Below are 15,284 nucleotides of genomic sequence, written 5' to 3'. Positions count from 1 at the left end.
ATTAATTGTTTATTTCAGAGTGTACTGTATTAAAGCAAGGTTTCTCTGCTGACAATTTGGACTACATAATTCTTTGCTGTAGGTGCTACAGCACCTCTAATCACTAGACACCAGTAGTACCTGTGCCCCAATTATAGAAATCAAAATGTCACCAGAAACTGCGAAATACTCCACAGGGAGCAAAGCATCATGGGTTGAGAATGAGTGTGTTACAGAGCAATGAAAATGTACATGTCTTGTTACAGAGTTCTTGTTGAACTCTCTAGGTAATACACAAAATGGAAGTGGGTAAGGGATTAAGAATGAGAGAGAAAGACAGAGAGACAGAGAGAGTCAGAAAAGAAGTATCTGAAAATTAAAACTGGGAAATTTTATACTGATCCGTAGGAAAGTATCAAAATATTATTATAGCTAACAAGATAGAGTGATGGTTAAAGGTGCTTGCCATCAAGCCTGACAACCTCAGTCCAGACTCTGGGACCAACATGGTAGAGGATACACAATGACTCCCAAGGTTGTCCTCTGACTTCCTCACGTGGGCTATAGCCACATGCACGCACACACATCTACTCGTATCCATGCAAGTAAATGAATGTAATAAAAATTTTAGCTGAATTAATATGAGGCCCTATAGAGTGGTATATAACATTTTTTAAAATTATACCAGAAATTCTCATCAGTTACTCTTATCAGCAAAGGGTAGAAGTCAGGTTAGGAGAGAAAAAGGAGGAGCAGGTGTTAAGTCAGTGAATCTGCAGTATCTACTACAAAAGGTATACAATTGAGGGGGGGAAAAGACTCGGTAAAATGGAGCATAACTTGAGTGGGACTATACATCATAGGTCCAACCCAAAGGCCCAGAATAACGGAAGCTGGAATGCCTGCCTGACTTGCCTCCTGTGTGGCTAGATGCTATTGCTGGTCTGTTGCATTACCCTGTTTCTCTTTCTCTCCTAGAGGACTTTTGGAGCACCAAATGTAACTTAACGAAAGACTTGCTTAAGCCAGTTAGAATAGCTTTTTAGTCTAGGTACTTTGTTATGGTAAGTATAAACGGGATATAACATTTTCAGCTTTCAAAAATTAATATTGTAGCTAGAGAAATGGCTCAGCAGTTAAGAGCAGTTACTGATCTTGTAGCAGACTCAGGCTCAGACTCAACATCCAGATTGGGTGGTTCCCAACTGCCTGTAACTCTAGTGCCAGAGGATCCAACGCTTTCTTCTGGCCTCTGCAGGTACATGCACACATGTGGTGCATATTCAAACAAGTATTCATTTTTAAAAGATGTGTAGCATGAGGCTGGGAAAGGGTAAAAAGCAAATGCAAAAGGATTAGCATGGTGCTCTGGGTTCCAACAACCCATCAAATGCAAGCTCTGCCTCAGCCACCAGAACATCTCTTCAAGACACAAATGTGGAATAAAAGCAACAGTTCCCTTCTTAGACATAATTTAAAACATAGTAGAAGGAAAGAGACGATGGTATGAAAGTTTATAAATATGGTATGAAAACGGCTTTAAATTTTTATATAAAACATAAAAGAACTAAGGAGACCAAAGAAGAAAAGAGAAAGCTCTATGAGCAGGTTAAACATTAAATAATGTCAATTCTCCTTGCAGTGAAATGTCAAGACAATTAGAACTTGATAAACTATGTCACATGAATTCCACTGGGCTAGGATGTAGCTCAGTTGATAAAGTGCTTGCCTAGAAAGCTCTGCATTCAATCCCCATCTCCTCATAAACATAGTGGCACATGCCTGTGATCCCAACACTCAGGAGGTAGAGGCAGGAGGATCAGAAGTTCAAGCTCATCCTCAGTTACATAGAGAGTTTGAGGCCAACCTGGGCTAGAAAGCCCTGTCTAAAGAAAAAAGTATGCAATCCCAGCACTTGGGAGGCAGACACTAGCAGATCTCTGTGAGTTTGAGGCCAACCTGTTCCATGTAGAGAGTTCAGCACAGCCAAGGCCACATAGAGAAACAATGTCTCAAAAATAAAATTTAAAAATTTAAAAACTCATTTATAACTAAGAAAAATTTGAAGGGTAAAAAGAATAAGAAGAGATGCTAGCCCTTATACTTTTTAAAACAGAGTATGAGGAACTGGAGAAATGGCTCATGGGTTAAGAACAGTCCTCTCTTCAGAGGGCCCAGTTCAGAGCAAGTACTCACGTGGAGCAGTAGAGCTTACATCTTTAAATTTTTTAAAGACTTATTGTATCAGATATATTCATTTTATTCTATGTCATTCCAGTCCCAGGATATTTGACACCCTCTTCTGGCCTCTATCAGGCACCTACACACGTGGCAAACATATACAAGTATACATAAATAAAGAAAAATAAACATTAGAAAGCAAACTGTGAGAGGCTGAAGGGACAGCTCAGCAGCAGTTGTGATCTCACTCCTCTTCAGCAGGTTCCCCAACATTCGCACTGTGCAGGTCACAGCCACCTGTAACTCCAGCCCAACGAGGTCTGACACTGTCTTGTTTTAACAGACACACACACACACACACACACACACACACACACACAGTAAAATCTCTTTTTAAAAAACATAGTATGGAATGAAGTTATTTTAAAAGTAGTGACTGAGACAAGGCACATGGCTGAAAACTTCTGTAATGCTTGGTCTCAGGAGACTGAAGCAGGAGAATTGCTAACAGCTACATATTGAGATATACTCTCCAAGAATAGTAGCAATTAAATGGAGGGTAAACAGTATCAATATTAATAGGAGAAAGAGAAAATATGAATATATTGGGCTCCAATATAAATTTAGCTTATGATGAAAATAGCACTTTGAATTAGCAAGGAAAAGAATAAATTTTTTTAAGGAACATAATGTATAAAATGAAGAAATATTTAAACCAGGAGGAAAAAGTTAAGCTGGTTCCTGGTCTCATTCCTTTACCTACATTCAACTCCAGAAAGATTTTCACATTCTGAAAGCATAGCTAGTAGTCCTATTGTTAAAGTAAACTTTTTCTAAGCAAACATAAGACTCAGAAGCCAAGAAGGTTAAAGGGGCTGGAGAGACGGCTCAGTGGTTAAGAACATTTGTTGCTCCTGCACAGGACCAGTGTTTGATTCCCAGCACCTAAGTGGTGACTCGTAACCATTTGTCACCCCAGTTCCAGGGAACCAGTGCTCTCTTCTAAGGTCTTTTGATACCAAGCACTCATATAATGAACATGTGAGTTCGCTATGCAGACAAAACACACATAGAATAAAATAAAATAAATCTTTTTAATTGAAAAGAAATTTAAATTCTTGACTACAATAATATTTTACCTTCTGCATATTTTTTTAAATGAAAGCCAAAAAGTGAACAACTAATTTTGAGGAAATAAAGCACAAAATAGTCTAATTTGGTTTGTCGTGGTAGAATATAATTTAGGCTTTAATAAAGAAACTTGGAGAATAATTCACATGGCAATTTATATAAAAAGAAATATAACAAGTCAATAAATATTTAGAAGCTTTTCAGCCAGAAGGTCAGCCTGGACTGTTGGCTGGTGCTACCTCTAAAAATCACAATTATTGTTTATAGCAGAAATTTTGGCTTAGAAATTCAGTGACCCTCCAACACACTGTGACAAAAAGTATGAGTCTCATTTATACAGATTGAAATTATCATAGATGTATCAATACTAAATGTTGTAGCACTTGCCTTTAATTCTAATATTCAGGAGGCATAGGCAGGCAGCTCTCTGAGAATTCAAGGACAGCCTGGTCTACCCAGAGAGTTCCAAGCTAGTCACGGCTACATAGTGTCTCAAAAAAAAATGTAATTTAATCAAAATACACAGATAATGTTTAGCATTTCTCTGCCATGAAAAACATGTTCAGAATCCATGACAGCTTTATAAACTGTGTCATGTTACCACAATCAAAAGTACAAAAAATGCAAAGCATGGTGGCACACACCTTTGATCCCAGCACATGAGAGGCAGAGACAGGCGAATCCCTGTGAGTTCAAAGCCAGCCTGGTCTACAAAGCAAGTCTAGGACAGCAAAGGCTACACAGAGAAACCCTGTCTCGGGAAAAAAAAAAAAAAGTATAAAAGATGTCCATAGTGAGGAAATGGTACGGGGAGATGCCTGGGATAAAATAAAAGTGGAAACAACTAAACGTCTCAAGAATGTCAATGAAGCTGGGCATGGTAGCGCATACCTGTAATCCCAGTACTCAGGAGGCAGAAGCAGGTGGATTGCTGTGAGTTCCAGGCCAGCCTGGTCTACAAAGCAAGTCCAGAACAGCCAAGGCTATACAAAGAAACCCTGTCTCAGAAAAACAAAACAAAAGAAGAAAAAAAAAAGAATGTCAGTGAAAATCTATCAGTAAAACTAAAATTGATTAGCTATTTGATATGAACCAAGTCTCCTGATTTTATTTTAATACAGGGTCTTATTCTGTAACCTAGGATGCCTCAAAACACATTATTTAGCTCAGGCTGGCCTCAGACTCATGAAAATCCTCCTGATTCCACTTGGACATGAATTTTTTGTTGAGACAGGTCCACTGTGTAATTCGGACTGTCCTGGAATTCCCTTTGCAAATCAGGCTGGCCTCTACCTCACAGAGATCTGCCTGCCTCTGCCTCTGCCTCCTCTGTGCTGGCACTAAAGGTATATGTACCATATCTTTAATTCTTATAAATTTTAAAAATGAGACTTCCCTCTTGGTTCTCTCTCTCTCTCTCTCTCTCTCTCTCTCTCTCTCTCTCTCTCTCTCTCTCTCTCTCTCTCTCCTCTCTTTCTCTCCCCTTTCCCCCTCCCTCCCTCCCTCCCTCTCGCTCCCATCATGGCCTGGTTCAGTCTGGACTCTTCCAGAGATTTGTGGATGTACTTTCCCCCATATCTACAATAAAATCCTTCTCCCCAACCATAAAAAAAAAATGAGACTTCCTTTTAATAAAGCAACTTCACTTCCATGAATTTATCGCAAAATATACTCACAAAGGTATATCAAGATATACGAACAAAGATTTTATTAAGAATCACATCATGGAGGTAGGAGAGATGGCTCAGTGCTTAAGAGCACTGTCTGCTCTTCCAAAGGACTGGGGTTCAATTCCCAGCACCCACATGGTGGCTCACAACTGTCTGTGATTCCAAGATCTGACACCCTCACACCAGCACACATAAATTAAAATTAAATAAAATATTTTTAATGACATCATGATGAAACAAACAAGAAATACTGGAAACTGGCTGGACGTGGTGGCACTCACCTTTAATTCCACCACTTACGAGGCAGAGACAGGCAGATCTCTGTGAGTTCGAGGCCAGGCTGGTCTATAAAGCAAGTCCAGGACAGCCAAGACTACACAGGGAAACCCTGTCTTGAAAAACAAAACAAAAACCTGGAAACTACAAACATATCCATTAATTCTGGTATGTCCTTCATACAAAATAGAAATGATGCCATCCACAAGATGGAGGTCTATGTGAGTTATCACACATATCTGTCCAAACAGGGAGGGGCACACCAGACACAGATCAATACACACCATTATGCCCTTTTTTCTTGACCTAAATTGTGGTATTACAAGTTAAAGAGGGAGGGAGGGAGAGACACAGAGACAGAGACAGAGGCAGAAAGAGAGAAAGACAAAGACAGAGACAGAAAGAGACGAAGACAGAAAGAGACAGACAGAGAGAGGAAACTTACAGGGTATATGTACATAGGCAACCAGCGGTATTTATCACAAATTTACTTGGCTCTTAAGACTATGATTCCTTTGTTATCCAGGACTGGAAAAACAGAAACTGGCAAGTTCAGTAGAAAAGCAAGTCAAGGGCTAGAGAGATGGCTCAGTGGTTAAGAGCACCGCCTGTTCTTCCAAAGGTCCTGAGTTCAATTCCCAGCAACCACATGGTGGTTCAGAACCATCTATAATGTGATCTGATGCCCTTTTCTGGTGTACAGGTGTACAGATAGACAGAACACTGTATACATAATAATAAATAAATCTTTAAAAAAAAAAAAAAAAAAGCAAGTCAATCCAAGGATAGAGAGAAGGCTCAGTGGGTTAAAGCACCGGCTGCTCTTGCAGAGGACCTGAGTTCAGTTCCCAGCACCCACATGGCAGCCCTACAACTCCAGTTGCAGAGAATTTGATGCCTTCTTCTGACCTCCGTGGGCACTGCATACAGGCAGTGCACCCACATACATACAGGCAAACATTCATACACATGAGACAAAAATAAATATTTTTAAAAATCTGTTAATCCTATACATTTCAGTGAAAGCCATTTATAAACTTCAACCCTAGATTAAGGCTTAACAGAAAGAGAGAGAGACAGAGACAGAGACAGAGAGAAAAACAGAGAGAGACAGAGAGAGACAGGGAGAGAGACAGAGAGAGACAGAGAGAGAGACAGAGACAGAGAGAGAGAGAGAAATGTTGTGAGGGCAGGATCTTTGTTTCAATAGCAACAATCTACAGCATTTAAAATAAATTTCAAAGTCAGAGGCAGAGTAGGCCCCTTACACCTTTAGTACTCCTGCCCCAGTCGTTCTGTAGGCTTCTTAATGAGGTATGTGTGGGACTCTGCACTCACGGTCATCTATTATGTAATAACTGTGTGAGTTCTTCCTGATCCTCTGCTTTTACATATATATTGGTAAGGGAGACAAATGCTTGGTTTAACTTAAGCAGTGAGATTCCAAGTAAATTCTGCAAGGAGTTCCCATGAAACTGTAAATCAATAACTGCTTCATTCATCTGCAGAGTCCTGCTTCAAAGTGCTTCTAGCACAGCTGATTTACACTTTGGCACAAGCTCTTTATGTCCTTGTTGGGACCAGTAAAGAATTGAGAAGCTCAGATCACACTTTGAACACCACTAAATGAAGGAGGTCTGGAGCACTCACGTGCTAATGCGAGAAAGTCTTTCATTACATCAAACAGTGCACTGTCTGTATCAAGTCAGTTTTCCCCCTGACAGGAGAGACCTGAGGTTCACAGGTTGAGAAAATTAAAGTCAGGGCTGGGAGACAGCTTGGTGAGTAAAGGCACCTGCCTCCAATCTAGACTTCCTAAGGTACAGCTCCAGGACCCACATCATTGTAGAAGAAAGAACTAACTCCAGTAGTCACGCCCTGCCCTCATACGTGCATCATAGCACACTCACACAAAAACATCACCTACGCATGTGTGTGCGCACATGCGCATGCACACACACAATTAATTTTCTCTTTTAGTTTTTTCAGGCAGGGTTTCTCTGTGTAGCCTTGGCTGGAAAAAAAACATTTTATGAAAATACAAGAAGTGCACTTACCAGGATATTAGGATAGATGTGAGGACATCCCACTGGGACTCTAGGTAAAAATATAGGAGATGGAACAAATAGAAGGACCCAGAGGGTCCTAGAAACCTACAAGAAGAACATCATGATGGGTGGATCGGGGACCAGGGAGGTCTGCTCAAACTTTTGCACTAACCAAGGACAATACAAGTAGTAAACATAAAACCCCTACTCTGATCTAACCAATGGGCAGGACATTCTCCACAGTTATATGGAGAGCAGGGACTGACTCTGACATAAACTCTAGTGCCCTATATTTGACCACCTCCCCTTGGTGGAGAGGACTGGTGCCATTCAAAGAAAAAATAAGCAGGCTACCAAGATGAGACTTGATAGCCTATGACCATATAGTGAGGGAGGAGGTCCCCCTCGGTCATAGAACTATGGGAGAGGATTAGGGTGAAAGAGGGAGGGAGGGAGGAATGGGAGGATACAACTGATAGGATAACAATTTAGTTGTAATCTGAATAAATTAATTAAATTTTAAAAACATGTGGTAGAGGTGGGTAAAACAAGTGTTTTACATTATCATGATATACAACTTAGATTAATAGCAGTCGATCCTTGTTTAGATTATACTGTCACTGTTCTCCCTCTGAACACTTATTACATTTGGTGCTATCATTTGTTCCAAGCAGATAATCCTGGACAAATTGTTATTCTCCCACCTCTTTGTGCAAATTGAAAGGAAGAATAGGAATTTACAGAGAAATGATGTAAAATGGAATCAGTGATAAACATAACCTCAACATTTCTAAGTAAAAAAGAAAATACAAGAAGTGAAAGGTGGACTGGAGAGATGGCTCAGCGGTTAAGAGCACTGGCTGCTCTTCCAGAGATCCTGAGTTCAATTCCCAGCAACGATATGGTGGCTCACAACCATCTATTATGAGATCTGGTGCCCTCTTCTGGTGTTCAGGTGTACATGCAGACACAACATTGTATACATAATAAATTAAAAAAATCTTTAAAAAAAAACAAACAAACAAAAAACAAAAAGAACTGAAAGACAACAAAAAGGAAAGAGATGCAAATGCAGCAATTTTACACATGGGAATTTTAAGTCACTTTCTAGTCCCTAAAGTTAGTTATTAAGTTGGTAACAGATTACTGGCCAGGTTCCAGGAACAGCAATATACTTAGAAGGCATAATTAAGTACATGAAAATTGGCCGGGCGTTGGTGACCCATGCCTTTAATCCCAACACTTAGGAGGCAGAGGCTGGTGGATTGCTGTGAGTTTGAGGCCAGCCTGGTCTACAATGCGAGTCAAGGACAGCTAACGCTACACAGAGAACCCTGTCTCGAAAAAAAAAAAAAAAAAAAAAAAAAAAAAAAAAAAGTACATGAAAATCAGGAGTAGTGTGAAATTGTCTTCACTTTCAAAATATCTGTAGTCTGTCATTTTTCCATTAGATTAACCACTTGGACAAACTCAGTTTCCACCCCACAGCACATTGTCACTTAAAATCCGATATCCAAACAAGAATAAGAAAACCATGGTTTTGAATTTCTGGACTAACATTCCCATGAGCCAATGATCCACAAATAAATACTATTTTTAAGACTTCAGATACATAGTATCTCTTCGGGGAAGACTGGGCTGTCAACGTCTCTTCTTAAAGATGAATCCTTTCTATTCCAAATTAAAAATAGACACATGCAAACCAAAGTGCATACAGGCTAGAGAACTTCTGCCTGCCTGTGGTTAAGAAAGCCCTCTGAATATCACCACCTAGTAAGAAGCCATGTTTGAAAGCTTTTTTTTTTTTAAGAAGAGGCGAAATGTCCTTTAAGAATTCATAACTCGCCCAGGGGTCCCACTCAAACTAAGGCACCAGCCAAGGACAATACAGGCAGTAAACTTTAAGCCCCTACCCAGATCTAGCCAATGGTCAGAACATTCTCCACAGCTGAGTGGAGTGTGGAATATGTCTTTCTCACGTACTCTGGTGCCTCACATTTGACCATGTCCCCTGGAGGGGGAGACCTGGTGGCCCTCAGAGGAAGGACAGCAGGTTGCCAAGAAGAGACTTGATACCCTATGAGCATATACAGGGGGAGGTAATCCCCCTCAGGAACAGTCATAGGGGAGGGGAATAAGGGGAAAATGGGAGGGAGGGAAGAATGGGAAGATACAAGGGATGGGATAAACATTGAGATGTAACAAGAATAAATTAATAAAAAAAATTTAAAAAAAAGAATTCATAACTCTACACTTCATCTCACATCAAGCAGTACTTGTACCTCTGCCCGCTCCAAGCTTCTTTCTTTGTACAAGCCACTACCTCTGACCGTTTTATCACCATGCCTTAGCTTTTCCCTTCAATATGAAATCATGCTTCCTTAATTCAACTATTTTAAAAATTGGAGTTCTTCTTCCCTGATTCCCACCAATTGTTGCCTTATTTCATGCCTCTGCTCCTTTTTATTTTCAATTCTATAGCCTATAGATTCAGTCCAAATGATTGTGATTTTCCCAGTTCTATAACCGAGGTATTTACTGACTCTTCCTATTTTTGCTATTTATTTGTCACAGCTGGATCATAAAGTTTCTGTAAATCAATATTATGCATACATGGTTTTCCAGCAGAAGCAATTTACCAGTGCTACTGTTCTACAGTCAAAGTGACACAAATGATCTACGACAATAATACTGGTTTCAGGAAGAGCTGAAGCTTTCAATTCCGTGTGTAGCTTTGTTGATGTTTATAAATTGAAATTGTATAAGTATAAGCGATTATGTCCTTACACATACATAGTATGTTGTTATCCATCTGCCTGATATCCATCTTTACACATCATAAACAATAAATATTTTGTTTGGCCGACAAGAGATTTTATAGTGCTTTTAAAGAGAAACAGTAAAAACATATTAAAAACCACAAGCTTTGCCTTCGAATGTAATGTTCCGCATTCCAACAACCCACATTTAGGAATAGGGATTAAAGAAATTTTCTTAAGTATAAAGACATGATATAAATACACATAGAATATGCAAAAGTGGTGTTTTATAGCACCTGAATGTTCAGCAATGATTAACAAAATTATATTCATTGAAAAGTTTTTACACAACACAACAGAAGCTATATTGAACAGGAAATAGTATATGTAAACATGTAAACTTAAGGTTAGGTGAAAAAGCAAGGGTATAAATGTGCCATTCAATAGAATAGCAATTATTCTAAAGACAGGGAGACTAAGAAGACTAGAAGGAAACACACACCAGTGAGATCACAAACAATAATTTGTCCTCTGATCTTTCAAAATCACACAATGAGCACTGATTATTTGTAACAAAAATAAGTGGTACTCTAAGAAATTCCAATCTTTTAGTCAAATAAGAAGGAAGACTCGAAGTATGTTTAGGTTGTAACAGATGTAAATGAGCATGTCTGTCCTGTCTGTATTTTAGGTTCCCTCCTATGTCACTGCTGAGGTAATTTTTATAATGAACACTGAAATTTTCATAGCATAGCCAAGCATTCCATTCACACTTAGCCAAGTTGACCGTCTACAACTTCAAATCCTAAGTACGTTTCTCTTCCATTCTAGCTGAATGAACTAACCACAAACCCAGAATCAAGGCTCGCTGGAATCCTTACTTTTCCCATTTGTGTGTCTTAAACATGCCACTGATTTCATGTGTGATCAGACATGTTGCTAGTCTTTCTTAGTGGCATAGATCTGCAATTCAAAACCCCTGCTGTCAACGAAGCTGCCTGTGTCTGTCCTGGATTCCCTCTTTCCTTCCAGACTCATTTCTTCCTGTCCTATCCTTGATTTAGGTGACAGCAGCTGCTTACAGTTACTCAGACCCACTCAGCCAGCAACCTTCCCTCTGCATAGACATTACATCCCAAGCTAAAAAAATAGATAAATAAACAACTCCACACTGACTTTCACCAGTTAGAAATGTCAAACAGCTCTGAGATCATTCCTCGAGCCCCCAATATTGCTGCCAATTATAGAAGTAATATATGACCAATATTAAATGCAGAAACTTGCTCTTTGTCACTGTCTCATTCAAAGCACCTTCCATTTGCTATGAATAAACTTTTAGTTGAAAGCAAAGCCCCTTCAAACGTTTTCCATCTTTGCTTCCTTTTCCCCAGTCCCATACCAAGGCACAAGTATCCAGGCCATATCTTATCTTTCCCTGCACAGCACCCAGTTGGCTTTTTATAGCCCAAATCTCTCTGAATGCTAAGCACGACCTTGGCTACTAGCTTTCCCTGGCATAGTCTGAAAGTTATTTTTAACTTTGAAATTAGCATGAACGCCTACATCTCTCATCACAGCTAGTCAAAACATCCCCATTTCCTACAATAATGTGGTCTTCCTTCATTCTGAAGAAAGCCCACAGTATAAGCCCATGACGTATAAAGAAGACACAGAAATCCAAGGGAGAATCAGGAGTGCACTGAAGCCCAGCTCTCACTTTATAAACTTGACTCTTACCTTTCTGTTGCTTCCTGTAAAGAAAATGTGCTTTGATATCCTCTCTTGAAGGGAATTTTCCAAACAGGGCTTTAAGGGTGGGAGGAAGGCGTCTTGACAGCCACAGAGCTACAGAGAACCTAACAGGGAGACAGTGATGGTGGGGCAGTCACTGTAGCTGAGCACTACTCACCCAGGATAAAAAAAAAAAAAGGGGGAGGTTACAAGCCAGGGTGGGTGGTATCCAATCCTGGGCTCGTCAGGGACCTCACTGACAACTTGTTACTGAAAATACTTTGTTGAGAAAGGCCAGGCACATACTCTCCCTAGAGACCTACATACCTTCTTAAGAAGCCAAATAAGTTAGAGTTAACTTTCTATCATCTCTGTCCAAAACAAGGAACTGTTTCGAATTAAAGCCAATGGTTAGAATTATTGAAAGTGAGAGGCTGTAAAGCAGGGGATAAGAGTCCCGGAAATTCTCACACCGTTATTTAAAATTCAGGAGTCGTGGGTCACATCTGAGACAGTATTTTTCTGCCGAAATCGTACCGTCTCACACCCTTACCCCACCTACCATACTTCCTGCTTCTTGTATTTATAATGGACCACATAATTAGCAGTAAAAGGCTACACAGAAGAGTTATCAAACCATTTTAGTAGAGCAATTATTAGATTTAAGGCACCATAAAATAGATTTATCCCTGAACTTTTTTTCTATGTATAGAGATTTTTCCCTGTATTTCCTTTTCATATATAACATGAATTCTTATATGAACATAAGAATATATACACATATAGCCTTATATTTGCCAGAACAATATCTTAATATTCACCTCAATAACACTGTACCTCACTGCCTGGTTTATTATGTCGTCAATTCCTTGAGCTTATGTGGTACGCTGTTTCCTTAGCTATTCATGACTTTTTCTTGTAATAATACACAAAAGTACTACTGAATAGTGCTAACTACAACATGAACTATTTGTTGGGGCTTTGGCAGTCCCGTTCTTAAGGGACTGAATTCAAAATAGAAGAAAGCATTTATTTACTAGCTCTACAGATGTTGTTGGAACAAATATCAGGGAGCCAAGAGGACAGACAGGATCTGGAGATTGTCAAAGAGAATCAGCTAAGAGAGGGGGTTCGTTTTATATGACTTCCAAGGAAGCCTGCAGAATAAGAGTATTTTATTGTGTCCTCCTTTAAAATGTACATGATAGACATTTCTCTAAGGAGTCTTGGTTACTAACATAATGCCCTTGCAGGTTTGCTTTAAAGCCTCCCTTTCCCCCTGGAGGATCTCGGAGTGATTTCTTTTCACAGAGAAACAAAGAGCGAGTTTTACATCTCACAATCCATCTTTTCTGGAATAAAGAGATCACTTGACACTTGCAAACTTGCAGGTTTTGTTTTAGAGCTTTAATAATGAGTGTTTTCTAAACCAGGTCTATTGACTGAGCCCAAAATAAGGTATCCAGACTCTATTGTAAATGTGGCCTCCCGGCCGAAAACCGCTGCACCTTCCCTACCAGCTCTCTAGCTCTGCTATCCTTCTGCAAAATGGACGTGAATATCTCTATTCTTTATGTTTCAGTGGGTATATGACTTAAATTGATAAAATCTGCTGTTCAAAATTATACTGAATTCATCAAAGATATAACGCACACAGAATCTCAGCGCAGTGTTATTTAAAAAAAAAAAAAAAAAAAAAAGGAAATACTCAGTATCTGAAGTGTAATTTTAAAGGGTTGTGTAGAGTGTTTGGGGGTTTTCTTGCTTAGTTTGTTGTTTCCTTATCCAAAGGACCCATCCTTGAAGTTAAACTTCAGTTGAAGAATTTAGCACTCTCGCCACAAGGGGTCCTCTCTAGCAATTCAAATCACTCAGGGTGCCCCACCCCCACCCCACCCCCGTGGACGTCTGTAATTTATATCCATTTGCTGACAGAAAACATAGATCCCCTAATGTCAACTTTCCATAGCTAACTATAGAGTAGCAGACAAAACCAGAGCGATCTGACTGACTTTCTCTGTGTGATCGCTGAAGCATGCCGGACACTAAGCAGTTCCTGTAAACCACACAGCCCTGCGTGTTTGCATCTTGGCCACCTTCCAGATGTCCACAGTAATTCCTATCTGTCACCTTACCCAGTCTCGCTCAGTATTTATGTTCCTTCCCTATTTGCTTGTTTCCTTTCTTTTTGCTTTTCAAACTTTTGGCTCATGTTCCACATACAAACAGACAAAGCTTAGGAGCAGAAGAGAAAGGATTTAAAAAAAAAAAAGAAGTTACTAGTCATCCTCCTGAGGCAATCAAGAGTGTGGTTTTGATTTTGAATATCAGGGCTGGTCTCCCAACAAAGTCACTGGACTAAGTGTTCTGAGAAGCCCTCATTGTGGAGATCTATGCTCTGAGCCAGCTAGATTACAGGCAAGGGAGGAGGTTCCGAAAAGATAATTGTGTCCCAGTCAGAAGTCCCTGTTGGAAAACAAGCCTCCCAACACACAATCAGGTCTTTACTCAGAATGAGATAATGTTTCTTTGTGTCTTTAAACCCCTTAAGAATGAAAATAGCTCTTGCATAAATCATGAGTCTATTTATCCTGTATATGATACCTCCAAATGTGGCAATTTAGTTAGGGCTTTTTAAAACTGTATTATTTTGAACCATCAAGATATCTCAGTGAGCCAAAGCATTTGCTGTGCAAGCCTGACTACTTTAGTTCACTCCCAGGGACCTGTGGTGGAACGGCAGATGGTGGAAGAAAACTGACTCCCAAAGATTGACCTCTGCCTCCTTCCACATATGTTCCTAATACTCAAAAGTTATAGAAATTAATCTAAACACAAATTCTCTTGTTTCAAGGCTGTTATGTAATATAGCAGAAAACTGTTTCTCACCCTTCCTTCTCACCCATTCTAGTGTCTACTGCAGCCCACTCTCCTGCCTCATTAAAGAAGACAAACGCCATTCAAGAAGATGCCCCACAGCTTCCCATCACTAAACCCACAGAACCACAAACTGTAAACCCATTTCCCCAATCCTCCCTCTTATCCTACAGAGGCTAAGCTCTCCTCTCCTTGTTCCATTTCCTCAGCGAATCTGCTTGTTATCTGCACTTCATGTGCTCCATTATCACCAATTCTCTAGTGGTCAGAACTTGAGCCACACAGGGTTTGCCTAAAGAAACCATCAAACAGGGCCTGAGCATATGGCTCACTGACAGAGGACATGCTCAGTCCATACCCTGGGTTCAGTCAACCCCAACAAAGTTAAAAATAAAAGAAATCCAGCAAGCAGCAATAAGACACCTTTACCCTACCTCTCCCTCCAGTTGCAACTACAATCCACTATTGTATTTTCATCTCCTGCGCAAGGCAACAACACATTCAATGTGATTTTTTTTAACCTATTCATTCACATAAGACCTCCATGTAGCAGCCATATTCCAACCACAGTATTTAAAAGTATTTGAACAGGAATGTGTAACACTGGTTCTAAAAGGCTCACATACTTAGTT

The 15,284-nt window shown here is 39.8% G+C and overlaps 1 protein-coding gene across 1 annotated transcript in view; it reads right to left on the bottom strand.

Annotated features, from left to right (window-relative positions):
- Nucleotides 1-11,965, bottom strand: part of Ctnna3 (catenin alpha 3) — a 1,456,883-nt gene extending 1,444,918 nt beyond the window's left edge. Inside the window, exon 1 of the mRNA XM_051153175.1 lies at nt 11,782-11,965. The gene's annotated coding sequence lies outside the window, so the exon portion shown is untranslated. The remainder of the gene's footprint in view (nt 1-11,781) is intronic.
- Between the last annotated feature and the right edge of the window lie 3,319 nt (nt 11,966-15,284).

Source organism: Acomys russatus, chromosome 11, assembly GCF_903995435.1.
Source record: "Acomys russatus chromosome 11, mAcoRus1.1, whole genome shotgun sequence".
NCBI lineage: Eukaryota > Metazoa > Chordata > Mammalia > Rodentia > Muridae > Acomys > Acomys russatus.
Note: the sequence above shows the minus strand (reverse complement) of the source record. Positions and strands in the feature narration are given on the sequence as shown.